Consider the following 26,327-nt stretch of genomic DNA (forward strand, 5'->3'; position numbering starts at 1 on the left):
ACCATTCTGAGACACACACACAATACCAAACAAACACAGACACTCACCCCAACCTCCAAGTCAACACAACCCTCTCTCACTTTCACACACACACAAACTATCTATGTGAAACACACACACACACATATGAATAAAACTGTGGCACAAACTACTTTGTCAACCTCTTTTACTAAATCCTACAAATACAATAACATAACAACCAACACAACAACAACAACAACAACAAAAAAATATATATATATATTACACACAACACAAAAATGTAAATTAATCATTACCATGACAACACAATTATCCTAAATATCCCATTCAAAACATTAATTGCAGAAAGCAAATACCTTACTAGCGCCCGTTTCACTGGTCTCAGAAACGGGCTTTTTTACTAGTAAATATATAAAACACCCCTGAAATTCTTTTTCATCTGCTACTCTTGATGCTAACATGTGCTTCAATTGTATCAGCTATACACTTGCAGCGTGGCAACCCGGAACTACAGCCAGCCCAATGCAGCTGCCAGTGGCGGTCCCACCACCAGTGTAGGCCATTTCTGGTGCTACAGAAAATCAGGTCTGATTTTCTAATGCAGGGGTTGCCACACAGTAGATGACGGCAGAGAAAGACCTGTACGGTCCATCCAGTCTGCCCAACAAGATAAACTCATATGTGCTACTTTATGTGTATACCTGACCTTGATTTGCATCTGCCATTTCGTGGGTGGTGATAAGTGGTGATAAGTGGCGATAAGTACTTCCCCCTAAATGGTCACGTAGCAAGTAAAAACTTACCACATGGCCATTTCTCTTTTTGGTCTTTTTATAAAGGGCCTTGGCGCACGACAAGAACAGCCATTGCCACTAGCACAATGCCTCTTTTACTGCAGCTTGGTAAAAGTGCTCCTAAGGAATGAATCAATAATTATCCCCATGTTCGGAACCTTATTCCTAATAGGGATGATGTCAATTTTAAATTTACATGAAGTTGGAATATCAGAGCGGGGATAACTCGATAGAAAAAGGATTTGAGTTTTTGCAATATTCAAGTTCAAGTGACCGGCTCTCATCCATTGTCTGATTGAATTTCAAATACAGGGTCGGTTCCCTAAATGCTGCCTCTACTGATTTCTCAATAGCAATTTATTGAATGTCATCAGCGTAGATTCAGCAATCTGAATAAATGGCAAAATAAAAATATTAAACAAAATAGCTGGGAGGCATGATCCCGGAGGAACTCCTGCAGGAGTAGGCAAATCACTTGAAATATCAACAACCTTTTTAACACAAAAAATATCTATGATGAAGAAAAGATGAAAACCATTTCAAGACACATCCACTCATACCAATGCATTTCAATTGCTCTACTAAAATCACATGATCTATGGTATCGAAATCTATGTATATGTCTACCATTACCATAAGAAACATAAGGGTCCTTTTACTAAGGTGCCCTGAAAAATGGCCTGCGGTAGTGTAGACATGTGTTTTGGACGTGCGCAGAATCATTTTTCGGTGCTCCTGGAAAAAATGCCTTTTTAAAATTTTTGCTGAAAATGGACGTGCGACAACATGAAAATTGTCGCGTGTCCATTTTAGGTCTGAGATCTTACTGCCAGCCATTGACCTAGTGGTAAAGTCTCACACGGTAACCAGGTGGTAATGACCTACGCATATCAAATGTCAATTGGCGTGCAAACAATACATGCATCTAAAAATAAAAACTATTTTCTGGATGCGTGTATTGACAAGAGCAATTTTGCCGCAAGTCCATTTTCGGCAAAAATTTGAAAAAGGCCTTTTTTACAGGTGCACTGAAAAATGGATCGGCACGCACTCCAAACCCATGCCTACACTACCGTAAGTCTTTTTCAGCGTACCTTTTAATTACATCCAAGAGAGAGATCAATAAAGTCTCTCTGTCATGATTTGTCTGAAATCCAAATTAATTCGAATCTAATACATCAGGTTTTTCAAAAGGATCAATTAGCTGGTCATTGACCACCTTCTCCATTACCTTAGCAAAAAACAGTAAGGAGGAGTTTGGTCTATAATTGTGAACCAAATAGAAACCATCTGGAGGTAACAGACAAATCATTTTAATTAGTAACTTCACACAATCAAATTGCATAACTTATTCTCAGCGTTATTAGAGAAACTCACAGCAAAATCCTGATAAGATTGACAGACCAAGCTCTCCAGACTTAGTTGAATCCTTTATCAATTTGTTAACTAGTCCAAATTTCTCTTTTGATCCCGATGTAGCTGACTCAATGATATCATAAAGATTTAAATAAGTCTCTGGGATGTCCTACTTTTTCATCATGTAATTCTTTGTCGGAACCTTTATCTAAATACATTGATTGGTTTTTTGAAACCTTTAGTAGTAGGAAGTGACTCATATGTTCAGGATACGACCTGTTTTTTTTTTTTTTTTAAATAGGTTAGAAAATGTACCAAAACAAGATTTTCCATTCATAATGGTTACTATGGATATGGTAACCCTCGACACTTCCTTCCCTCAAGAAGGTTGTCTGAACATAGTAGAAGCAGCCTTGAAAGAGAAACCAACACCACATTTGGTTCCAACTAGTTTTCTTACTTTTTTGACCGAGATAGCCCTTAAAGAAAACTTTTTTTTCTGTTTCATAAAAAAAGAAAAAAAAATTCTACAGAAGGGAGTTGCAATGGGGGCAACTTTTGCCCCATCAGTAGCCTGCCTTTAATATGATATAGTTTCAAAAGCTTTGGCTGACTAAAAATGAATGATCTGCATCAGTTTATAAATGGCATCATTATACTGACGACGTGTTTCTTTCGTGGAAAGGTGATCCTGGTCAATTGGAAAAAAAAAAAAATAAGTGGCTGAATACCAGTGACAATAACATCAAATTTATGATGCAATACTCTAATGAAAAATTGAAATTCTTGAATGTTCTGATTTTACAAAAAAACTGAAAGCTTCCAGACAACTATGCTCATTAAAGTCACGGATAGAAATACTTTGTTGCAATTTCATAGTTGTCATCCTAAGGCAATGGAGAAAAGTCTTCCCTTTTCACAATTTCTGAGGCATCAATGTATTTGCACCAATTTAGGTAATTTTATAAAAGAATCCCAGATGCTAACGGCTGAATTACTAGATCAAAGAGACCCTAAACAAATTTTAAAACAAATTATAAGCATGCAAAGTATAATCATAGAGAATGGTTATTGCACCCTAAAAATGCCCAGGATGTAGAGAATAAAATTCAGACTTATGTCATGTGTGCATTATAGAAGCTCACCCTATATTCAACGAATGTGAGCTTAGTTTGGCCTTTTCTAGAGGTTGAAATTTCAAAGAATGTTTAAGTGAAGCTATTAACAGTCAACAAGTGGGATCAGCTGATTTTGGGTTAGGACATTTTAATTGTGGACACTGTACAACTTGTCATATTATAACACAATTGACAGAACATCTAGTCGATCTTCATAAATAGTAAAAAGGTCCCTAATTGATTTGCCCAGAGTTACAGTGAGCTGCAGTGAGACTTGAACCCAGGTCCCTAGGATCAAGGCCCACTGCACTAACCATTAGGCTACTCTTCCACAATACATAGAATGTTCTCATACGTTTGATGAACTGAAATGCTTTGTTTGATCACGTTAAGGACAACTTAAACGGTGGTGATGGGGAAAAATTATTACAATCTGAACAGCGATGGATCTTTAAACTGCAATCTTTATCCCCAAATGGCTTAAACATCAGAATAGACTGAAAGGTTTTTCTTTAATTGGGTAGAGGAATGAGTCTCTTCGTTTTTGCCAATCCTTTTAAACTTCAATACAAGGGTGCAACCTATTGCAATTAATTAATTGTAGCTTGAGATAGATCAATGATCTATCTAATATCAGATATTTTTAAGAGTGTCAGCTAATGGACATTGCATTTGACGAATCATACTACGTACAAACTGAGATATGCCATTGGATTGGTGCAGAGCCAGTGGTGTTTTTGTTAAAAAGTGAACACCATTTTGTTTCACTATAGTGCCACCAGGTAACCAGTTAGATCAGTGGCTGTAAGGTAAATTTAAGTTTTGTATGCCTTTTATACAAGAGCTCTTTTAATTATATATAAACAATGCAGACTGAGTCTGATTTGACTTTTGACTACTTTTTTTTAGAACAATTTGATTGATAACAGTTGGTAACAGCTCCTCAAAAATCAATAAGAGAAACAGAGGGGCTCTGTTGAGCACTGGCCAATTTTAAGCTAAGTTACCATTGTTTTATAAAAGATTGTAATAGGGAATTGGAATTGAACTGCCTCTATGAAAAATGAATAATTTACACTTATTTTTAAAAATATATATACAAAGTTTAAAAAAAAAAAAACTATGCAATATAATGATAGAGCCATGACTATGTTGGTAGCCCACTTGAAGTCAGCCTCCATAGAAGATGTTTTTTCTAGAGCTGTGATATGGTCATCTGTCCACACATTCCCATCTCATTACTACCTTGAGCAAGATACATGATGTGACAACTCTATCAGGCATCCCAGTTTTCTCTAGTTCTAGGCTGCACCTTCATAACTAGCTCCAACCCCCGTCGTCTCTTCGCCACCCTTAACTCCCTCCTCAAAGTGCCCTCCGCTCCCACCCCCACCCCCTCGCTCTCTCCTCAATCACTGGCCAACTACTTACGCGACAAGGTGCAAAAGATCAACCTTGAGTTCACTAGCAAGCCATCTCCTCCTCTTCACCCTTCAACCCTCTCCCTCAACCAACCAACCCAGGCCTCTTTCTCCTCCTTTCGTGACATCACCGAGGAGGAAACCGCTCGCCTTCTTTCCTCCTCGAAATGCACCACCTGTTCCTCTGATCCCATCCCCACCAACTTACTTAACACCATCTCTCATACTGTCACCCCCTCCATCTGTCATATCCTCAACCTCTCTCTCTCCACTGCAACTGTCCCTGACACCTTCAAGCATGCCGTAGTGACACCTCTCCTCAAAAAACCATCACTTGACCCTACCTGTCCTTCCAACTACCGCCCCATCTCCCTCCTACCCTTCCTCTCCAAAATACTTGAGCATGCCGTTCATAGCCGCTGCCTTGATTTTCTCTCCTCTCATGCCATCCTCTATCCACTTCAATCCGGTTTTCGCCCTCTTCACTCGATAGAAACAGCACTCTCTAAAGTCTGTAATGACTTGTTCCTTGCCAAATCCAGAGGCCACTACTCCATCCTCATCCTCCTCGATCTATCCGCCGCTTTTGACACTGTCAATCATGATTTACTCCTTGCCACACTGTCCTCATTTGGGTTCCGGGGCTCTGTCCTCTCCTGGTTCTCCTCCTATCTCTCCCACCGCACCTTCAGAGATCACTCTCATGGATCTTCCTCCACCCCCCATCCCGCTATCTGTTGGTGTTCCCCAGGGATCTGTCCTTGGACCCCTTCTCTTCTCAATCTACACCTCTTCCCTGGGCTCCCTGATCTCATCTCATGGCTTCCAGTATCATCTCTATGCTGATGACACCCAGCTGTATCTCTCCACACCAGACATCACCGCGGAGACCCAGGCAAAGGTATCAGCCTGCTTATCCGACATTGCTGCCTGGATGTCCAACCACCACCTGAAACTGAACATGTCCAAGACCGAGCTCATCGTCTTTCCACCAAAACCCACTTTTCCTCTTCCTCCACTTTCTATCTCAGTTGATAACACCCTCATCCTCCCCATCTCATCTGCCTGCAACCTCGGAGTCATCTTCGACTCCTCCCTCTCCACGCATATCCAGCAGATAGCCAAGACCTGTCGCTTTTTCATCTTCAACATCAGCAAAATTCGCCCTTTCCTCTCTGAACACACCACCCGGACTCTCGTCCACGCTCTCATTATCTCTCGCCTTGACTTCTGCAACCTACTCCTCACCGGCCTCCCACTTAGTCATCTATCCCCCCTTCAATCTGTTCAGAACTCTGCTGCACGTCTTATATTCCGCCAGAATCGATATACTCTCATCACCCCTCTCCTCAGGTCACTTCACTGGCTTCCAATCAGATACCGCATTCAGTTCAAGCTTCTCCTTCTTACCTACAAATGCACTCAGTCTGCTGCCCCTCACTACCTCTCTACCCTCATCTCCCCTTACGTTCCCGCCCAAAACCTCCGTTCATAGGACAAATCCCTCCTCTCAGTACCCTTCTCCACCACCGCCAAGTCCAGGCTCCGCTCATTCTGCCTCGCCTCACCCTATGCCTGGAACAACCTTCCTGAGCCCTTACGCCAAGCCCCCTCCCTGCCCATCTTCAAGTCTTTGCTTAAAGCCCACCTCTTCAATGCTGCTTTCGGCACCTAACTCTCACCTTTCAGGAAATCCAGACTGCCCCAATTTGACTGCCTCTATCGGACTGACTGTTCACTTGTCCTTTAGATTGTAAGCTCTTTGAGCAGGGACTGTCCTTTATGTTAAATTGTACAGCGCTGCGTAACCCTAGTAGCGCTTTAGAAATGTTAAGTAGTAGTAGTAGTATGTAAATAGTTTCAGGTTAATTGACTTTCAGACCTCGATGGTACGAGTCCTTTTTGTCCTAGCATTGTTGTTTTCAGTAAGCCTGGTAGCTAGGGATTCCCAACTGTGAGAATATCTGTAGCAGCCATTCTCCAAGAACATCAGGCCAGGTATTCTCACAGACCCTCCTGCCTCCCCTTGGAGTTTTATTCTTTAGCTTTTGTTTACTAACTGATGCAATATATACCAGGATGTTTTTTCTGACTAATGAGAAAGCACCTTGGCTATTAGACAAAAGTCTACAACAATATTGGTTGTGCTGAGCTTCTGAAGTCTTTTCCTCCGAAAGGTGGTGTGAAAATTGCTCTTTGAACTGTTCATATTGTTTGATTTTAGCTTGCATTTAGTATTTAGTGATCAGATCATATTAGCAAGTTTGTAGCCATTGCAGACTGTTAATCATTAAAATATCAACATTTGGCAGATTGAGTTGCTTTTTTTTATAAACTAAAGGTTTTGTGTTATATTGGTCAAAAGTTACTCCAGAGGAACATTTTCTCCATTCTCTCTCACATTTCCTTAAATTGTATTTCAAAAGTCTAAGCTCATCTGTAAACCAAGGCATCCTATGAGTGCTTTTCAGACATTTTTCCATAATAGGTACAATTTCGTTCAAAGAGTCACATAAGGAATCATTCCTCTAAAAGAATTGAAGGAGCGAAATAGAATTAACCTTGTTTAAATGTCTCCTAGATGTCATATTTCCTTAAAAAGAATGTATTTCTTTATTCCTTTAATCCTCCTACACTAAGGATGTCTCTATATTTAAAGTGGACTTGAGTGTTGAATTAAATGAAACTTATATTATTCTTGTATGTTAATTTGAGAAAATAACACTTTCCGATCAAGTGTAATTCCTTGAAATAATTGTATATGTGTAAAAAAAAAAAAAAAAAAGAATCGTTCCCAACAGAAACTGCAGTTTCCACATCTAAAGGTTCCAAATCTCTGATTTTACCAGATAATACTTTTTTAAAGATTCATGAGCATAATAGTTATATGAAGCATTCACATGAACTTTTTCCACTTTCTAATCTTAATTGAAATTTAATCACAGCACGATCTGACCATGGAAGAAGCATTACCTCATTAATGAACAAAGCACCAAAGGCTAGATTTTTACCAATACAAATAAGATCTAAATCAGTGGTTTTCAATCTTTTTCAGCTCATGGCACACTGAAAAACTGCAAAAATTGTCAAGGCATGCCATCAGTTTTTTTAAGGATATATATTTTATCATTTAAGAAACAAGTATTAAGATTGTGCTTAAGTTCAATAATTAAATTTGAAATCATTATGCTATCTTTATAGTTGAATATTTGTAATGAAGGCAAAAGGGCAACAATACACTTAAAAGAGAACAAAATTAGCCACATATAACAAGCATTCAAAAGGAACAATTTTAAAGCGAATGCCACAGTACTGGTGGTGATCACATCCCTTCACCGCATCCAATCTGTACATCTGTAGGCCTAAATTCCTTTATAATAGACCCACCAGGCACAGATTTATAGAGCTACCCCCAAACTGACAAAGTACTGAGATGATACCAAATGGACACAATCTAAATTTCACACAATTTTCACTATGTAATAATCTGGTTGGAATTTGTGATAAGAACTAGCAAACTGCCACAGGAACATACATATCAAATCCAAGGACTCACTATAACTGAGCCAGTTAACAATGTTTGGCTAAGTTAAACTAGATTTAGTATGAAGATTCCACTAGCTTCCTCATGATGTGGGCATACAAACTGGGGAATTTAGCCTGTCTGTTTTTACATCACCTTTTTTCCAGTAGCAGTTAGTGGCAATGGTCGACAGAGGTGGCAGCAGAGGGCAGCGATTCTGATAGCCTGATGCTTCCCACCTATGTGTAAGTGGGAAGTTACGTCAGAGAGAAGACTTGGGGGTTGGCGTGAGCAGGCTGTCTGAATTACTGCTCGCTGCTGCCGACCGCTACAGAAAACAAAATTACTCACCTGAAGCAGGTGTTCTCCAAAGAGAGCAAGCCAAATATTCTCACAGCTAGGGTGACATCATCCAAAAGAGCCCAGTGCGGACACTGATTAACGAGATTAAGTTAGAACTTCTAGCAAGGTTCTATCGTGCATGCGCTGATGCCTTCCCTCCCAACACATGAAAACGAGTTCCTCAGTTAGTAAACAAAAACTAAAGAATAAAACTCTAAGGGGAGGCAGGAGGGTATGTGAGAATACCTGGCCTGATATTCTTGGAGAATGGCTGCTACAGATATTCTCACAGTTGGGAATCCCTAGCTACCAGGCTTACTGAAAACAGCAATGCTAGGACAAAAAGGACTCGTACCATCGAGGTCTGAAAGTCAATTAACCTGAAACTATTTACATACTAGTTATGAAGGTGCAGCCTGGAACTAAAGAAAACTGGGAAGCCTGATCCAGTTGTCACATCAGGTATCTTGCTCAAGGTAGTAATGAGATGTGAATGTGTGGACAGATGACCATGTCACAGCTCTAGAAATAATATCTTCTATGAAGGCTGACTTCAAGTGGGCTACCAACACAGTCATGGCTCTGTCATTATCATCTTTGACATAACCCTCTAGAGTCAGCCCAACTTGAGCATAAGTAGAGGAGATGCAATCTGCTTGCCAATTAAAAACTGTGCATTTGCCGATGGCTACCCCCACCTGGTTTGTGTCTGAAGAAACCAAAAGCTAGGTGGAGTGTCTATGGGCTTTAATCAACTCCAGATAGAAGGCTAAGGCTAAGGCTTGCTTGCAACCTAAAATATGCAGTACGATCTTGCCAGGATGGGAATGTGATTTTGGGAAAAATGTTGGTAGATGGAACTGTGACACTACCTTAGGAAGGAACTTAGGGTGTGTGCAGAGAACTACTCTATTGTGATGAAACTTAGTTTAAAGTGGATAAGCTACTAGGGCTGAAGCTCATGGACTCTGCAAGCTGAAGTGGCCACCACCAAAACCACAACTTTCCAGGTCAAATACTTCAGATGTTAGAAATCAAGCGCATGGTTCGGAATAAGGTATCTTTCAAAGATATCACCAAAACAGGGAAGATAGGGTATCCTGGTAGTGAGGTTGCAAAAGAGACCGTAGTAGATCAGGAGGCATATTTTCAAAGCACTTTGGGAGGCTAAGTTCCATTGGTTTCTATGGAACTTTGGGAGGCTAAGTGCTTTGAAAATGAGCCTCCAGGTGTCCTTAAATAAAAATAAATAAAAATCAGACAAAAGATTGCAAATTAATACTGTCAAGTACTGAGCATGATGTAAATAGGAACAACAAACATAGTTTGAAATATCTATATGCGAATGCCAGGAGCCTAAGAAATAAGATGGGAGCGTTAGAATATATTGCACTAAATGAAAAATTAGATAATAGGCATCTCTGAGACCTGGTGGAAGGAGGATAACCAGTGGGACACTGTCATAACGGGGTACAAATTATATTGTATTGATAGGGTGGATCAAATTGGTGGAGGGGTAGCATTGTATATTAAGAAGAGCCTTGAATCAAATAGATTGAAAATTCTGCAGGAAACAAAACACTTCTTGGAAACACTATGGATTGAAATTGCATGTGTAAAGGGGAAAAGGATAGTGATAGGAGTGTACTAACGTCCGCCTAGCCAGGATGAACAGACGGATGCAGAAATGTTAAAGGAAATTAGGGACGCAAACAAACTGGGCAACACAATAATAATGGGTGATTTCAATTACCAATATAAATTAAGGAATTAGTAGAATATGACTCAAATATTATCACAGCAAAATTCTACTCAATGAAACCATGCATTGGAGGTGTAAAGTCACTTCTATTCATGAAAATATGTGGAGAAAAAAAGACTTCAGAAACCATGGAGATAACTCTTTAAAGGAAAAACCTTTCAAGCTTTAGAGAACTCCTCTTCAATCACTAGTCTTCACAAAACAAATCTCCACTCTTCTCATTCATGAAATATGTGCACATACACCTTCCACAATACTATATTGTACAGGCCTGTTTTAACGCCATACATCCGGTGAAGTAAACGTTAATTCATTACTTAACTTGGATACTCATGATGCCACTAGTCCAAATTCTTTTTCACAGCATACGGTAACTATAAAGCCCAACAGGAGAACCCTGTTTCGCCACTATTGGGCTGTATCAAGGGCTAAACACGGCATCGACAAACTCCATCCAAAGCTGCTCCCATTCACCACACAAACTGCCTCTTCTTGGCGTCTATGAAACAAGGCGGACTTCCCTTCTGTATATATACATAATTTCCTTCATATCCACCACCTTCCTCCATGACGTAACCCTTAAGAATAGAATCATCTGTAGACCTTTACTTATAAATGATCCATTCACAAAAAAGCTTTCCACTCGATTGATATATTCAAACCTTTAGGGATTACGGTTTGCAACACGTATATCCATCTTTGCTCTTTCTGTCTTAACACTCTCCTCACATCTCCTCTTCACTCTGTCACTTGAATCTGTTCCAAAACCATACATTGCAAATCTGCAAACTCATGTTGTTTCAAAAGACAATGAGAAACCAAAGGTTCATACATTTTTTTGGCTTGTATACAGTGTCTGTGCTCAATCAGCCTCGTTTTCAACATCCAAGATGTTTGTCCCACATAGTATAAATCGCAGGAACATTTCAGAAGATAAATCATGTTCTTAGATTGACAATCAGTTAAGGATTTTAAATAATAAATCTTCCCAGTATGCACATCTGTGAAGCTATCCACATTTAACATGTTTTGACACACTGAACACTGGCCACATGCCACGGAAGGGAAGTCCGCCTTGTTTCATAGATGCCAAGAAGAGGCAGTTTGTGTGGTGAATGGGAGCAGCTTTGGATGGAGTTTGTTGATGCCGTGTTTAGCCCTTGTTGTTGATCAATAAATCTTTTAGACCAATACATATCATTGCTTTATTGAGTCACCTTTGCTGTCTCCTTTGTTGTGTGTAAAACTTCTTGATACAACACATTAACACTTGGTTTACTTTTCTAATGTAGACATCATTGATTGAAATGTGTTCTTTCACATACAGTGTATTTTTTAAAATCATTTTGGCACGTTAAATAGAAAATGAATGTATCATTTTCTGTTTCCAAGACGCAGAGTGCTGGGTCAGCCTAAATAGTCGAACAGGCCTGGTCCATCAAGAGTGGACAATCCAGGCAGGGGTGTGCTGGTAAATTTTTAACAACGGGCTCTCTCTCCGGACATAGCCGGCCCTGAAATTTGGGGGGAGGGGGGAATACATTCCTCTCTTTCCCCTCCCTTGTGCGGGCACGCTAGGCATACCTTTGCCGAGCCCCACCAGCCAATAAATGGACTGCCACCGTTCTCTGCTGCTTGTTTCTGGCTCTGAGCAGCATGATGGAACCTTCTTGCGCTTGCATGAAAAGTCTCAGCCTGATGCTCAGAGTCAGAAACAAGGAGCAGGGGGCAGCAGCAGTCTATTTACTTGGCTGGTGGGGCCAGCATCACTGCCAGCAAAGTAAAAGAGAATTCAGGAGGGGGCCCAAGCCCACATTTTGGGAGTCAGTTGTTAAAGTAGCCATGGGGAGGCCTACTTTAACAACCGGCTCCCAAAATTTTTAAAAACTTAACGGCTCTCGCGAGCCCATGAGAGCCCGCTCCAGCACACCACTGAATCCAGGTCACAAGTGCCTGGTAGAATCCCCCAAAGTATCTAAATTCTATGCTATTTAGATCCCAGGAATAAGCAGTGGATTTTCCCCTAGTCCGTTTATGGACTTTTTCTCCAGGAACTTGTTCGAACCTTTTTCTAAATCCAGAGATGTAGCAACAAATTTCAAAATTATGTGTTGTGTAAAAAAATGGTTTTTTTTTTATATTTGTTTTAAATGTACTACTTTAAAGAAAAGAAATATTTTAAGAAATTAATCTCTGCAAATAGCAAAACACTGTTGTATACTGATTTCTAGCTTGTTTGCATCTGGCTTCTTTATAGGTGGAGTGACAGAACAGTACAATCAAAAAATGCAAATTCCTAATTTAGGCATGATGGATGTGTAATTCCATAGCACGCTTGGGTTCACTCGTGTGCTAAAGAAGACTGACTTTGTGGATACACACACTGACTGCAGCTCTTTTTGCACGATAAAGAGATACTTAGCCTTAAGAGACTTTTCACTGCAGAAATATGCAGATTTCCTGTGATGCTAGCAGCACTGTGACTTGAAACAAATATTACAATACAAAATAGTCCTGCTTCACAGATTATGCCTTCATTTTCCAGATGTCATTCCGTATCACATTTTTGAAGATCTAAACAATCTTTACAGACAGCAGATGCTGAGATGAATAAAGAATTAAGCTGAGTCTGTATTGTTTCAATTATTGCTAAATTATCATGCTCCCTCTTTGAAGACGTAGTTACAATTAATTTTACATTAGAAGGGCCCTGTACTTTCGTTACAGAAATTTTAAATGCTTACATTTAGTGACTTGTGCAATAAAACCTCTGCTAAATATAGTTTAGCAGGCGTCACAAAAAAAGTTTTAATGTGAATTTTAAAACGCCACTTCAAGAATGGTGTACTAAGATTGGACATGGTCACATTACAAAATGTCTGTCATAGCATGGTCCCTCTGGTCACTTCTAAGGGATATAAAATTAAGGGACAGTTTTACTAAGCGGCGGTAAGCCCAACACGGGCTTACCACGCGCTAAACAGGGAGTACCGCCGGGCTACTGCAGCAGCCCACTGGTACTTCCCACCCCAAACGCACCATCATATCTGGCGCTACAAAAATATATTTATTTTTATAGCGCCGGAGTGTACCCAGTGTCGCGTGCTGCCCAATTACTGCCAGGTTAGCGCGGGATCCCTTACCGCCACCTCAATGGGTGACAGTAAGGGCTTCCGTCCCCCCCCCCCCCCCGATATGGTCTCATGGCAAGTGATTTACAAGCCGCACGGCCATTTCCTGCAGGAAAGTGAGACTTCCCTTTTACCTGCTGCAGTAAAAGGGGCCTCAGAGTGCGTGAAAAACACATGCGCTGATGTCAGCACAGGCCCCCTTTTGCTGCAGCTTGGTAAAAAGGGCCTTAAATGTGGCACATGTGACTTGTTTATCAAGGTAGAAGGAAGAAAAGAAATAGCTACCAGGGATAGATTTTGGGGCCATTTTACTAAGCAGCGGTAAGCACTAACATTTGATTTCAGTGTGCCAAAATTTACTACCGTGGGACACGATCAGGCCTCCTGTGGAAGTTCTGGGATCGGCGCATGCTACCCATGCACTAAAAAATAGGTTTTATTTTTTAGCTTGGGGGCGTGTTTGGAGGCAGAGAGTAGGTGTGTCCTGTACTAATTGGGTAGTTTGGGTAGATCTCATAAGCTGCCCGATTAGCACTGGGTTAGCATGTAAGCCCTTACTGCCTAGTAAACAGGTGGCAGTAAGGGCTCACACACTAATGTCCACATGCTAATTAGGAAATTAGCAGGCGGACGTCGATAGGGAAATGAAAATTGCAGCCACTTTACATCTGTGCTAAAAGTGGCCTCAGTGTGCAGTAAAGCCCTGCATTACTGATACCGCAGGCCAGTGGCGTAGCTACGTGGGCCACAGCCCCCGTAGATTTGGCCCTAGACCCCCTTGCCAATGACCCTCTCGACCCCCCCCCCCGCCCGCCGCCAACACTCCCCCGCTGCCACCGTCGCCTACCTTTGCTGGCGGGGGACCCCAACCCCCCGCCAGCCGAGGTCCTCTTCTTCCGGCACAAGGCTTTCTTCTGTTTCTGTGAAGTGTGGAGCACTATGTTGGAGCTTTCCTAAGTCTCTGCAGCAGTTCCTTAACAAATCCCATGGTGTAGCATGTTTTAGGGGGGCTCTATATAGTTTGAAGAATTGAGTAAACTTGATTGTTAAAAATCTGAGCTGACTCCAGACCAGACTCTGGAAATCAACTCCAGATAAGAACTAATATGAAATGTATGAAACTAAGAAACTTTGAAGACTGAATTTGAATTTAAAATACCATTATGCTGATCCAAGACCCTTTGTAACATCTAATACATGACCCCTGAGACATGACTCTTCCAACAATATCCTGTGGTCTTAGACAGCTCGATGCATACCCCACTTTCAAAGTACCCTCTCCACAAGATCAGTCTCCCAAAATAGGCCCACCTGCTCACAGAGTGTTTTTCTTTCATTCTCTTCTTCTAGGTTTCCATGCCTGTAGGCTCCTCTAAAGAGGATCATCTCTGACACCACACAAAAGTAATGGTTCAGGCCGAAGCCCTCTTTTCAGCTCCTCCTAGGCTGGTCATAGAATCATATGCAGTATCTCACAGAGTATCTCTTTTGGGTATCAGGACTGGATGGTGTGAGGGATCCTCCCTTTAAATGGAGATATTATTCTTCTATGTATGCTGCTCTTGTCTTTTCCTTTTACCTCTCTGCAAGATTGACATAGTAAGGATCTACCCACAGCAGAACATGCGGTTTCCTCTTCATATCCCAGTCTGGGTTCTGCAAGATAGGAAAAAGGTGACTTTCTCTCAACCCCTCTTTTACTGCAGACTGGATCTAAACTAACCCTCACTGTCTAAGGGTACTGACAAGTATAGGGCAAGAGACCTGAAATCTAGTTCTGTATTGATCCTCTAATCAAGGGAGAATATAAATGCTAGCAAAACAAGTTTGGACTCTATATATACAATAAACTTGCTTGCCATTTTTGCCTCTCTAGGCTGTTTTGCCTCTGGCCACCAGAGGGTGCTATGAGCTGTCTAATGCATGTCGTTTGAAAACTACACATAGCATGAAAAATACAGTCATGCTCTTAGAGGGAGGTAACAATGCAACTTGTAAAGTTGATCAGGAAGTAAGGAAAGGGATGGGTAGACTATAGAAGAAGGGAGAAATTGGGGAAGAATGTTGGTATGATCTGGAAGAGGGTGATAGAATGACAAGGCTACTTGAATCAGGCCCAGTAATTTCAATTCATGCCACCATGCAGGGGTGTAGCCAGACACCCAATTTTGGATGGGCCTGGGCCCAAGATGGGTGGGCAGAAGAACCCGACCCTGTCCCACAGTTGATTTGGTCTCTCCTCTCGCCTGCATGCCATATGGTCTCTCAAACATCCCCCCTCTCCCACATACCTTGTAACAGATTTTCACCGCCAGTGAGAAGCAATTAATACACACTGCTCATGTTGGCCCCATGGCCTTCCCTCTGATGCAACTTCGTGTTTCCGCATAGGCGGGAATACATCAGAGGAAAGGCTGTTGGGCCGGTGCAAGCAGTATGTATCAGTCGCTGCTTGCTGCTGGCGAAGATCTGCTATTTACAAGGTATGCAGGAGGGACAGTTGTTGGGAGTTTTCAGCTAGTGGGGCTTGGCAATCCCTGCCAAACACATCATAGATGTGCTGCTACTGGGTGGGCCTCAGCCCAAAGTGGGTGGGCCCGGGCCCACCCGGGCCCACCCTTGGCTATGCCACTGCCACCATGTGCAGTGAATTTGTAGAGACACAGAATATTACCCTGAAAGAGATTATATACTGGGTTGTCCTCCACAAAAAGGTGCTCAACAGGGATAGAAACTGAACCAAGTCTTGAGTATCTGTCTGTCTGCTGCAGAAGAGTAAATGCCTGCATGGCCCATCCAGTCTGCCCAACAGGGTAGCTAGAGCCACACTTGCCATTCTGTGCAGGTAGATCCTTTAGCTAGAGATACAGAATGCTCCAGGTCAGGGCACTGGAGATAGTGTCAACCCACCCCCCCCCTCCCACCAACACTTCAGAGGACCCAAACAAATACATTTGTTCTGTTGCTCCAGAATCTGTCACACAAAAGAAGGTTTGCCAGGGGCCCACTACACAATAATGAGAAATACTCTGTCAGTGTAAACAGACTGGCAGGGGCGTAGCCACGGGTGGGCCTAGGCCCACCCAATTTGGGTTCAGGCCCACCCAGCAGTGGAGCACCTTCATTAGAACGGCAGCAGAGGGAGCAGCCTGAGCTCTGATCCTGCATCTGCCTCCCTCTCTCTCACGGCAGCGCTTCCTAGACGCTGCCTACCTACCGCCGCCACGATCCTGCATCTACCTCCCTCTGTCTCAGCAGCAGCGGACCAGCGGTAGCGATTCATGCTGCCTCCTGCTTCGTTCTAACCCGGAAGCATCTCCTCTGCCACATCCCGCCCCCATTATTACAACTTCCTGTTTCTGCTGGGGCAGGATGCGAGCGCGCAGCAGAGGAGACGCTTCCGGGTTAGAATGAAGCAGGAGGCAGCATGAATCGCTACCACTGGTCCGCTGCTGCTGAGACAAAGGGAGGTAGGTGCAGGATCTTGGCGGCGGTAGGTAGACGGCGTCTGGGAAACGCTGCAGTGAGAGAGAGGGAGGCAGATGCAGGATCAGAGCTCAGCCTGCTTCCTCCAATACCGGTGCCCCATTGATGAGAGGGAGAGTTGGGGGGAGGTCTCCTTTCAAAAAGATAGATGCTGCATGGGGAGGCATGAGGTGGAGAGGGGTAAGAGAGAGAGAATTGTGGGACATAGGCTAGAGAGGGGTAAGAAAGGAAAAAATCTTGCATGGGGAGGGGAGAGGGACAAGGGAGGGAGAAATGTGGGACACAGGGGTAGTGGGGAGGGAGGAAGAGATGGTAAATGTTGGACAGGGGGTAGTGAGGAGGGGAAGATAGATGGTGAAAAATTGGACATGATGGTGGAGGGCAGGAAGAGATGTTGTAGGGGGAAGCGAGAGATGTTGGATGGGGGCACAAGGGAGGGGGAGAGGCAGAAATGTTGGACATGGCAGTGGAAGGGAGGAAGAGAGAAAATGCTGCATGGGGGGAGGGGGAAGAGAAGTGTTGGACCCATGGCACAAGAGAGGGAGAAATGGTAGAAAGTGGGAGAGAGGGAGATATATTGGACCTGGGGGTGAATGAGAGGGAGAGAGAAACACAGGAGGTGGAGAGGGGAGAAAGGAGGAGATGTTGGATTCAGGAGCAGAAGAGTGATGGAGAGATGCCGGACAGTGGGAGTGAGGGAAGAGAGAGGGAAAAATGTTGGAACATGGGGGAGAGGGCAGGAGGGAGCAGATGCTGGGCTAGAAGGGTGGAGGGAAGGAAGATGGCGGAACCATGTGGGAGAGGCCAGGAGGGAGAGGAAGAGGGTGGCAAGGAAATAAAAAGATCGTGATTACAGAGGATAGAAATATGGTAATGAAAGGGAATGGAGGGCTGAGGAAGGAGTGAGATGGGGAAATGGAAAAGCTAGTGGGTGAGAGAAAAAGATGAAAACCTGATAGGTAGCTGTAAACTAAAAAGGAGGAGAACAGTGAGAGGGTGAAAACTGAGTTGACAGCAAAGCAGAAAGAAGAAAAAAGAGAGGAAAGCGCTAAAAATAAGAACAGTCAATATGTCAGAAGCAGGTGTAGTGAAGGTAAAAGAAGACAAATGGACAGCAGCCGCTCGGAAGAGAATTAGAAGACAGGAAAGAAGAAAAGAAACTGCAACCAAGATGATGGAAAAATACAATGTCCAGACCACAAAGGTAGAAAAAAGCAATGCATTTTGAATGTTTTAAATGGAATATGTTGGCTTTGGGAAATCTACATAGCAAATGTGTTTGTATCGTGTTCAGGAGAAAGGAAATGCATTTCTGTTTTTATTTCTCCAGTGTTGAAGTACATGCTAAATTTAACTTTTTGGGGTTCCGAGTTCAATTTTTGTCTAAATATTTTTATTTCTGATACGTGATCCCTTGTTCTGTATTTGGTGAGGGTCTGATGGTGTGACAGTAATGGCAGGTTGGGAAATCGGAGGGAAGGCAGGGAGGAGAGGGGATCAGGGAGGGGGCCCTAGCACGTCTAACACCAGTTCTGACCCTTGCTGTATAGGTGGTAAGGATCCCAAGCCTCCCCAGCTGAGGACTTCCTCCAAAGATGGCCAGAACTTCCTTCTACCAAGCTCTGCAGTCGGTGACAGCATGCTTGAGTCACCGACAGCTAAGCACACATAGAGGGGCATAATCAAACGGCGCCGGTGAAATCGATCGCCGGCGATCTATTTTGGCGGCGCCTCAACAGCTGGCTGGAACCGTATTATCGAAAAAGATGGCCGGCCAACTTTTGTTTCGATAATACGGTTGGGGCCAACCAAATGCCACAGATCGCTGGGTTTGAGATGGCTGACTTTGTTTTTCAGCGATAATGGAAACTGGAACCGGCCATCTCAAACCCGGCCAAATCCAAGGCATGTGGCCGTGGGAGGGGCCAGCATTCGTAGTGCACTGGTACTTCTGGATGTTTAGATCTTGCTGATCAGTTATGTTATGACTTACTTGTTCAGGAGTGCTGTATTTTGTGATACTGTTTTGAGAAATGTTCAAGAAAGACTTCATACAAATGAAAAAAGTCCCTGCGGTGCATTTTCCCTTGTTGGCCGTCCTTGACATGCACTTCCCTTAATAGCCGTCTTTCTCTCCGAAAGTGCACTTCTCTTAACGGCCGTCTTTCTCCCCAAACAGGGAAATCAAAACAGTTTTTGCACACAGCTTTTTTTTTTGTAGTAACAGTGAGATTTGAACCAGCCACCTCTGCATTACAAGACCAATGATCTAACCACTTGGCCAGAGCTCCACTTACTTGGGTCTCACTCACTTTTGATTATACCCCTCCAAGTCTCTCTCAGCCACTCACAGACAGCTTAATGTGATTGGCTGAGAGAGACCTGAAGGGGTATAATCAAAAGGGAAATCCAAATAAGTGGAACTGTGGCCAAGTGGTTACATCATGGCTCCTGTAATGCAGAAGTGGCTGGTTCAAAACCCACTGTTACTACTAAAAAAAACTCTTTTGATTTCCCTGTTTGGGGAGAAAGCCGGCCATTAAGAGAAGTGCACTTTCTGGGAGAAAGACGGCTATCAAGGGAAAATGAACGGCAGGTGCTTTTTTAATTTGTATGAAGTCTTTCTTGAACATTTCTCAAAACAGTATCACAAAATACAGCACTTCAGAACAAGTAAGTCATAACATAACTGATCAGCAAGATCCTTTTTTTTTTTTTTTTTACGAGCTGGCCGACTGGCTTCCCCTTCTAGGAAGGAAATGTTTTAACGTTTTTTGGGGGGGTCGGAGGGGGTTGGTGACCACTGGAGGAGTATGGGGAGGTCATCCCCAATTCCTTCCGGTGGTCATCTGGTCAGTTTGGGCATTTTTTTGAGACTTGGTCGTGAAAATAAATAGACCAAGTAAAACCGGCCAAATGCTTGTCATCGCCGTTTTTCTTTTTTCCATTAACAGCTGAAGCTGGCCATCTCGTAAGCACGTCCACATCCCGTCTTCACTACCCTACCGACACGCCCCCTTGAAGTTTAGCCGCCTCCGCGACGGAATGCTGGCGAGTGTGTCCAAAAATTGGCTTTCGATTATACCGATTTGGCTGGTTTTAGGAGATGGCCGGCCATCTCCCGATTTGTGTCGGGAGATGGCCGGCTATCACTTTCGAAAATAAGCTGGATAGGGTGCTGGCATCAGTGGCTTATGGATGTTGCTGCTGCCTGCCAAGTTTGGTAAAAGGGAGTTCTGGCCACCTTCAGAGAAAGTCTTCAGCTGACAGAGCTTGAGGATCCTTATTAGCTAATGTATTTATATTTTGCGGTAGGGCAGGGCAGAGAAAATATTGTGCCCACCCACTTTGGACTCAGGCCCATCCAAAATTGGCTGTCTGGCTACGCCACTGCAGACTGGGAAGACTAGATGGTCAATTTGGAATCTTTATGATGTCCAAAAAGTTCCTATCCTCAATGAGGTTTGGTCAGTGCATACTTTTAGCAGCATTGAGAGAAGGCAATCTGTTTGATGTTGAGCCTACTGTAAATGAAACAAAGGTATTAGGAAAAGGTTTATCATTTATCCATACCCAGAAATATAATGCCTTTTAAACCAGAATTGATCATATTGATTTACTAGGAAACTTAAATTTATGTAATTATTTTCAAAATAAAAAAAACTACAGGCCTCTTTTACAAAGCTGCACTACTGATTCTCGGTTGGTAAATGAGAGGAAACCCATTCAATTCCTATGGGCTTCCTCTCATTTGTCGCGCAGGAATCGCTAGTGTGGCTTTGTAAAAGAAGCCCTATATATGTAGACATCTCATGAGCATAGAGAGATTCCAGGTCAAACAAATCCAACAATTCAGACTTTAGAACACATAGATGGGAATAATCGAACGGCGCCGGCCATCTTCGGGGCCTGCTCCGCAAAGGGGCGGTGCCAACCGTATTATCGAAAAAGATGGCCGGCCATCTTTTCTTTCGATAATACAGTTGGGGGCCGGCTAAATCTCAACATTTAGGTCAAATGTTGAGATCGCCAGGTTTACAGATGGCCGGCTTCAAAAAATTGGAAAAAGAACCTAACTGGTCAGGCTTTTCCAGTAGTACCAGTGGGATTTGAACCAGCCATCTCGGGAGTAGAGGACAAGTGCTCTAACCACTTGGCCAGAGCTCCACTAATTTGGGTGTCCCTCCCTTTTGATTATGCCCCTTCAGGTCTCGCTCAGCCAATCACAGACAGGGGTCTTTCTCAGCCAATCACAGACAGCTAAATGCGCTGTAATTGGCTGAGAAAGACTCCTGTCTGTGATTGGCTGAGAGAGACCTGAAGGGGCATAATCAAAAGGGAGGGACAGCCAAGCAAGTGGAGCTCTGGCCAAGTGGTTAGAGCACCAGTCTTATAATCCAGAAATGGCTGGTTCAAATCCCACTGGTACTACTGAAAAAGCTGAGCAAAAATAGCTTTGGTTTAGGACATCCCTGATGAGCACTTGGATTTTTTTATTTTTTTTTGGGTGGGAGGCGATTGATGACCACTGGGGGAGTAAGAGGAGGTCATCCCTGATTCCCTCCGGTGGTGAGTTGGGGCTGCTTTTTGAAGCTTGGTAGTGAAAAAAAAGGGACCAAGTAAAACCGGCAAAATGCAAGTCAAGGCCAGCTTTCTTTATCGGGCGAAGCCGACCATCTCGTGAGCATGCCCCCGCCCCCGTCCTCACTATCCTACCGACACGCCCCCTTGAATTTTCGCTGGCTCCGTGATGGAAAGTAATTGAACCCGGCCAAAATTGGCTTTCGATTATACCGATTTGGTCGGTTTCAGGAGATCGCCGGCCATCTTCCGATTTGTGTCGGAAGATGGCCGGCGATCTCTTTCGAAAATGAGCTGGATAGTACAAAAATGCATTGAAAGTTTGGAGGAAATAAAGAAAAATATTTTCTTTAATATGCATTGAAAACTTGGAGGAAAGAAGGAAAGATATTTTCTTTAGTATGTCAAAAGTGGAATACTAGGCTTTGAATAATATGAAGAAAAATAAATCATACATAGGGGCCTTTTTTTTACTAAAGCTTATCATTTTATTCCTATGGGCCCTGCTGAAGATAACTTGAGCTAAGCTTTAGCCAAAGATCCTCAGTGTGCGCTAATGGAATTAGCATGCACTAAATGCTATGGGCTTCTTGGCATTTAGCGTGTGTTAAGAGGTGAATTCATTCTGTGTGTGTGTGTGTGTATATATATATATATATATATATGTAATATTCCAAAAATAGGTCAAAACAATTACAATTAGTTGTAGTAAGTGTACATACACATTCCAAAACAACCATTGTTCATTTACTATTAAATCTTTATTCAAATATTGCACATAAACATTTCACTTTATTATCCATTTACTTATCATAAAATCCACATTACAAACCAAACACTCTTCACCATATTCCATTCACTCTATGAATATATATACACATACAGTGCAATCCGATTAAGTGCAAGGGTCTGGGACCAAAGAAATACATGCAGTTAACGGGAGCATGCACTTAACCGTTGTGACCCAAAGAAGCTTGACATCTGATAAACATATCTACAGTACTGTTTATTATACGACACAGTATACAGTCTCCGTTAACTGATGTTAGGCTTACTTGAAGTAATCAGTCATAGTCCTCTGTACACTATTGTGTCTGTGAGTTCCATAGACTATGTCTGCCAGACGGTAAAAACTGTCATAGCACTGACATCCAGTGGCCTCCAGATAGCCCCACACAGTGTTGAGACTGTCCAGCACTCTTGCAAAAGTGACAGGAGCAGGGGCGTAGCCAGACAACAGATTTTGGGTGGGCCTAGGCAAGAATTGGGTGGGCACCAAGTGTTCTCCCCCCCTCCAAAAAAAAAAAATCTCAGCTGATGGGAAAACGCTTCTTTCCACATTGGCAGCAGTATTACACCGAAAACTGAGCATGTGCAGGTGCCGGTGTCGTGGAGAGTAGCTTTTTTGTTACCATCATGGAAAAATCTTCAGCTGGCGGAGTTTGGGATTCCCACATTACCACTAAACATGTGCTATTGTTGGATGGGCCTGAGCCATAAATGGGTGGGCCCTGGCCCACCCAAGCCCACCTGTGGCTACACCACTGGACAGGAGGTTATTGAATTTCATCAGCATGTGTCTCGCTGCTCATTTCATCATCTGTTTCATCATCAGCCGTTGCCTGCGTGTAGGCGCATATCTGGACATCAGTGCTGTCGTCAGCTGTTTGTAGATCATAATCAACAGCTACGTAGTGATGAAACTCCTCTTCAGTAACACCGGCTGGGATGTCAGCCTGCTTATCTGACGCGTTTGCAACAGCTGCATCTGTTTCGTCCCTCTCCACATCCTTAACAAAGCTTGCCCGCTTGTAACAGTTCACAATGGTTGCCTGTGTAACATGATTCTAGGCTTCTTTCTGCTTATGTAGGGAATCCAACAGTGATAGATTACGAGTCAGTTAAACAGCTTTTTTATCCTTGCCAGTCTGGCCATCCATAACGCTCATCAGACGACGTAGCACAAGAGCCCGATAATGTTGTTTGAAATTGGCTATTATGCCCTGATCCATAGGTTGGATCAGAGAGGTATTGTTTGGTGGCAGGAAGACCACCTTGACGTTAGACAGCCTGACATCATCACTGTGTGCAGCACAATCATCACAAAGCAACAAAATCTGACGCTTTTGTGCCCACATTCTAGTGTCTAACATCTTTAGCCACTGCTTCCAAATTTCCCCAGTCATCCATGAATTTGCGTTAGCCTCGTATGACACAGGAAGTCCCTTAACATTCTTGAAGCAACGGGGCTGTTTGCTCTTTCCAATGACGAGTGGTTCCAACTTCTCACTCCCATCCATATTGCAGCAAAGGAGGATCGTCAGTCGGTCCTTCGATGTTTTACTTCCTGTAGTTTCGACAAGTTTGAATGCAAGTGTTCCATCAGGAATCGCTCGCCAGTAGGGACCGTTTTCATCAGCATTGAAAATGTCACGAGGTGCAAACTCGTTCAAGATGGTAGGAAGAACTGAAACAACCCAATTTTCAGCACCAAAGTCATCAGCGTCTTGTTTTTCACCATGCTGTTTCCTGAATTTTATGTTATTCCTCTCCTTCCATCTTTCCAACCATCCAACAGTGGCTTTTAATTCAGTTAGACCAAGACTTTCAGCTAGCTGATTAGCTTTCTCCATAAGCAGTGGACCACTGACAGGAAACTGTCTGCTCCTGACTTGAGAAAACCACTGAAGAACAGCATCTTCTACATCCTCAGCTTTTCCTGCCCGTTTTCATTTCCGGTGTGGATTTGTATTGTTTTGCCAGTCTTCCAGAAGCTGATGTTTCTGCTTCAAGATACATGAAATTTGACTGGGATTGACACCATATTCTTTAGCAATAGATGCTTGACTTTGTTTTCTAATTTTTTAAGAACTTCTATTCGTTCAGCCAGTGTTAAAGTATTACAGTTGTGCGATGACGACTCCGACTCCAGTGTACACTCTAACAACTTTCTTTCGCTTATTCTGCCTGTGGCAGTTAACTAATGAGATTTAAAATTCACTGCCCCTTTGTTACATGCCAGTCGGCTTCCATATTCCATGTGTGCGCGCTTATGCGGAATCTTTCCTGCAGAGGAGCGGTCTTAAACCATGCATATAGGCAAATCTTATACTTATCAGTGGTGCGCTGTCCCCATAGAAACTGATGGCACCAAAAACGGGACCAAAGTACAGCATGCAGTTAAACTGAGCATGCACTTATCTGATGTGCACTTAAATGGAGTGCACTGTATATATATATATATATATATATATATATATATATATATATATATATATATATATATATATATATACACACACATAGAGAGAACAAGAGAAAGAGAATGAGAGAGAGAGAGAGAACGAGAATGAGAGAGAGAAAAGGAGAGAATGAGTGAGAGAGAGAAAAAAATGAGAGAGAGAGAGAGAGAGAGAGAGAATGAGAGAGAGAGAGAGAGAGAACGGGAGAACTGCTGGTCCTTTTGATCCTGGGCAAGTCACTTAACTCTCCAAAATTAGATTATTAGCCCTCCAGTGACAGGGAAATACCCAGTGTACCTGAATGTAATTCACCTTGAGCTACTACTGAAAAAAGTGTGAGCAAAATCCAAATAAATAAATATATATGGACCAAAAAAAATCAGTGTTGACAAAAGTGAAATTCTGTAAGTCACACTTAACATTACGTGCAATTTACAGAATAGTACATACATCCTGGACTTGTGCCTAACTTTACGTGCAGTCATTTACACCAACTGAAATCTGGTGTAAATGGAAGCACCTAAATTGGGTGCATATCCCTCGTATTGTATACCAACAATCGTAAATGCTAGGAATACCCCAGTTCTGCCATGACCCTCTCATTTCCATATCCCTTTCTTGTATGTAAAATTTAGGCACAGATCCCATGCGTAAATTTACATGCATAAGATCCAATTAAATATATTTAGTGCCAATAATCGCTTGTTAAAAAGCATGCACTCAAATATGCATACACAATTTTTGACAACTTTTATAGAATTAGGGGGTAAGTCCATTAGCTTGCACTACACTTTAGTAAAAGGGCCCCATAGGGATCAAACCTGTCAGTAACGGAGGGACCACTGTCATACTGAGGGGTACTTTTACCAAGCTGCAGGAAAAAGTGCCCTGTGCTAGTAGTGGAGGACATTTTTCCCGCGCACCAGGGCCCTTTTTATCGCAGCGGGTAAAAAAAGCCTCTAGCACACATGGCCATTTGGTAAGAGAACTATTACCCCTGATATAGAGCAGTTCTTGAAATATCACACCTTCCTGATTGCAACTGGGTTTTGAGAATTTATTTCTGCTACAGAGATGCTATATTTTTGAGTCAATGTATATTGATATTTCCTGATTTCTTTAGACCTACATACAGTGGTGGAAATAAGTATTTGATCCCTTGCTGATTTTGTAAGTTTGCCCACTGACAAAGACATGAGCAGCCCATAATTGAAGGGTAGGTTATTGGTAACAGTGAGAGATAGCACATCACAAATTAAATCCGGAAAATCACATTGTGGAAAGTATATGAATTTATTTGCATTCTGCAGAGGGAAATAAGTATTTAATCCCTCTGGCAAACAAGACCTAATACTTGGTGGCAAAACCCTTGTTGGCAAGCACAGCGGTCAGACGTCTTCTGTAGTTGATGATGAGGTTTGCACACATGTCAGGAGGAATTTTGGTCCACTCCTCTTTGCAGATCATCTCTAAATCATTAAGAGTTCTGGGCTGTCGCTTGGCAACTCGCAGCTTCAGCTCCCTCCATAAGTTTTCAATGGGATTAAGGTCTGGTGACTGGCTAGGCCACTCCATGACCCTAATGTGCT

The 26,327-nt window shown here is 42.8% G+C and overlaps 1 protein-coding gene across 3 annotated transcripts in view; it reads right to left on the minus strand.

Moving 5' to 3' along the window:
• FUT9 (fucosyltransferase 9) overlaps window positions 1-26,327 on the minus strand; it is a 193,416-nt gene that overhangs the window by 78,569 nt on the left and 88,520 nt on the right. Inside the window, exon 1 of one of the 3 annotated variants that reach the window (XM_030199087.1) lies at window positions 14,741-14,799. The exons of the other annotated variants lie outside the window; for them this stretch is intronic. The gene's annotated coding sequence lies outside the window, so the exon portion shown is untranslated. Of the gene's footprint in view, window positions 1-14,740; window positions 14,800-26,327 lie in introns of those variants that run through there. 3 annotated transcript variants of the gene reach the window in all.

Source organism: Microcaecilia unicolor, chromosome 3 (genome assembly GCF_901765095.1).
Source record: "Microcaecilia unicolor chromosome 3, aMicUni1.1, whole genome shotgun sequence".
NCBI classification, from domain to species: Eukaryota; Metazoa; Chordata; class Amphibia; order Gymnophiona; family Siphonopidae; genus Microcaecilia; species Microcaecilia unicolor.